Consider the following 3,591-nt stretch of genomic DNA (forward strand, 5'->3'; position numbering starts at 1 on the left):
TTTTTTTTTTTTTTGTAAATTTTATATTATTAAGTAAATTATAAATATTTAAGATAGTTATTAGTATTTAGAGTGTGGACTTTGGAATGATTTATCTTTATCTTTTTTTTTTTTTGGTATGATACTTTACTTTCAAGAAATCAAGTACTGGGTAAATTTTTTTTTTTCACATTTTTTTTTCTTTTGTAAATTTTATATTATTAAGTGGATTATAAATATTTAAGATAGTAATTAGTATTTAGAGCATAGACTATGAAATAATTTTTCTTTATCTTTTTTTTTTCTTTTTGTATGGTACCTTATTTTCAAGAAATAAAGTGCTGGGAATTTTATTTTTTTTGTAAATTTTATATTATTTAGTGGATTGTTATTAGTATTTAGAGTGTGGAATGTGGAATGATTTATCTTTTTTCTTTTTGTATGATACTTTACTTTCAAGAAATTAAGTACTATGTAAATTTTTTTTTTCACTTTTTTTTTCTTTTGTAAATTTTATATTATTAAGTGTATTATAAATATTTAAGATAATTATTAATATTTAGAGTGTGGATTGTAGAGTGATTTATCTTTATCTTTTTTTTTCTTTTTGTATGGTACTTTACTTTCAAGAAATCAAATACTGGATAAATTTTGTTTTCACTTTTTTTTTCTTTTTTAAATTTTAATTATTAAGTGGATTATAAATATTTAAGATAGTAGTTTGTTTTTAGAGTGTGTACCATGAAGTGATTTATTTTTTTTTTTTTTTTTTTTTCTTTTTGTATGGTACTATACTTTCAATAAATCAAGTATTAGGTAAACTTTTTTGTCACTTTTTTTTTTCTTTTGTAAATTTTATATTGTTAGGTAGATTATAAATATTTAAGATAGTAATTAGTATTTGGAGTGTGGACCGTGGAGTGATTTTTCTTTTTCTGTTTCTTTTTATATGGTACTTTATTTTCCAGAAATAAGTATATGGTAAATTATTATTTTTTCTTTTGTAAATTTTATATTATTAAGTGGATTATAAATATTTAAGACAATAATCAGTATATAGAGTATAGACTGTGTAGTGATTTATCTTTATCTTTTTTTTTTCTTTTTGGATGGTACTTTATTTTCTAGAAATAAAGTACTGGGAATTTTATTTTTTTGTAAATTTTTATATTATTTAGTGGATTTTTATTTGTATTTAGAGTGTGGAATTTGGAATGATTTATCTTTTTCTTTTTGTGTGGTAATTTACTTTCAAGAAATCAAGTACTATGTAAATTTTTTTCACTTTTTTTTTTTTCTGTAAATTTTATATTATTAAGTATATTATAAATATTTAAGATAATTATTAGTATTTAGAGTGTGGACTGTAGAGTGATTTATCTTTATCTTTTTTTTTCTTTTTCTATGGTACTTTACTTTTAAGAAATTAAGTACTAGGTAATTTTTTTTTCACTTTTTTTTCTTTTTAAAATTTTAATTATTAAGTGAATTATAAATATTTAAGGTAGTAATTAGTTTTTAGAGTGTGGACCGCAAAGTGATTTATCTTTTTTTTTTTTTTCTTTTTGTATGGTACTTTACTTTCAATAAATCAAGTATTAGGTAAACTTTTTTGTCACTTTTTTTTTTCTTTTGTAAATTTTATATTGTTAAGTAGATTATAAATATTTAAGATAGTAATTAGTATTTGTAGTGTGGACCGTGGAGTGATTTTTCTTTTTCTTTTTCTTTTTGTATGGTACTTTATTTTCTAGAAATAAGTACATGGTAAATTATTTTTTTCTCTTTTTTTTTTTTCTTTTATAAATTTTATATTATTAAGTAGATTACAAATATTTAAGATAGTAATTAGTATATAGAGTGTAGACTGTGGAGTGATTTATCTTTATCTTTTTTTTTCTTTCTTTTTGTATGATACTTTGCTTTCAAGAAATAAAGTACTGGGTAATTTTTTTTTGGGTCATTTTTATATTATTAAGTTGATAATAGATGGTCATTAGTATTTAGAGTTTGGACTGTGAAGTGATTTATGTTAATCTTTTTTTTTTTTTTTTTGTATAGTACTTTACTTTCAAGAAATCAAGTATTGGGTATTTTTTCACAAAAAAAAAAAAAAAAAAGATAAAGATAAATCATTCCAAAGTCCACACTCTAAATACTAATAACTATCTTCAATACTTATAATCCACTTAATAATATAAAATTTACAAAAGAAAAAAAATTCCAAATACTTTATTTCTTGAAAGTAAAGTACCACACAAAAACAAAATCACTTTACAATCCACACTCTAAATACTAATTACTATCTTAATATTTATAATCCACTTAATAATGTTTAATTTATAAAAGAAAAAAAAAAGTTTACCTAGTACTTGATTTCCTAAAAGTAAAGTACCATACAAAAAAAAAAATCACTCCACAGTCCAAATTCTAAATGCTAATTACTATCTTAAATATTTATAATCCACTTAATAATATAAAATTTAGAAAAAAAAGTGAAAAAAAAAATTACCCAATACTTGATTTCTTGAAAATAAAGTACCATACAAAAAGAAAAAGAAAGAGAAAAGGTAAAGATAAATTACTCCACAGTCCAAACTCTAAATACTAATAACTATCTTTAATATTTATTATCAACTTAATAATATAAAATTAAAAAAAAAATTTACCCAATGTACACACAATTTTCGTGAAAAATAAATCACATGATCACGAAATAGTGTAACAAATTATCAATTTATATTGATTTGTATATATGTCAGTACAATCATCTGTATGACTCTTTACAATGAACAAATACAATAAAACCCCTCTTATTTGATCTCTAAAGAACTTTACGATCTGAAGGGCTATGAAACTTGATCTTGAATCGTGCCTTGATGTCTCCAAGTTAGATGTGTGGTTGGATGTGTTTGATTTGAAGAAGTAGGAATGAGCTTGATTTTGAGGGAGCAAGAGTGCTTTTTTGGACTTAGAGATGACGTTCTAATTTGGCAGAGTATCAGTAGGATTTTTCTCTCTTTGTTTATGTCTCCTTTTCTCATATGAGAAGCCTCTATTTATAAGCAATTCAATAGTATTTGATTTGAAATTTTCTCTCAGCATTTATTGAGATTTAATTATGAATTTAATTTGGTCTAAACTTTCCATCTAGGTCTTTTCTTTTGATGTTGTCATATGGCTTTCTTCATTTAATGTTGCCACGTGGCTTGATTTCATTCGCTGATCGTCCACATTATCAATTGAAGATTAATCTGATCACAAATATTTTACCATGAAAGATAAAGATAAATCACTCCACAGTCCACATTCTAAATACTAATTATTATCTTAAATGTTTATAATCCACTTAATAATATAAAATTTTCACACACACAAAAAAAAAAAGTGAATTTTTTTTTTACCCAATACTTGATTTCTTGAAAGTAAAGTACCATACAAAAAGAGAAAAAAATTTTACTGAACTCCTAGTGTGTATAACTTTTCTATTCAACTAGGAATATGATATTCGAAACCTAATCTAATTGGTGTTGTTGTCCATGCACAATAAATAGAGCAAGAATAGCCAAGGAACCAGGGGCGAAGCTACATGTTAGGGTGGGGGGCCATGGT

This window comes from Quercus suber, unplaced genomic scaffold, assembly GCF_002906115.3.
Source record: "Quercus suber isolate HL8 unplaced genomic scaffold, Cork oak 2.0 scaffold_166, whole genome shotgun sequence".
Classification (NCBI taxonomy): domain Eukaryota; kingdom Viridiplantae; phylum Streptophyta; class Magnoliopsida; order Fagales; family Fagaceae; genus Quercus; species Quercus suber.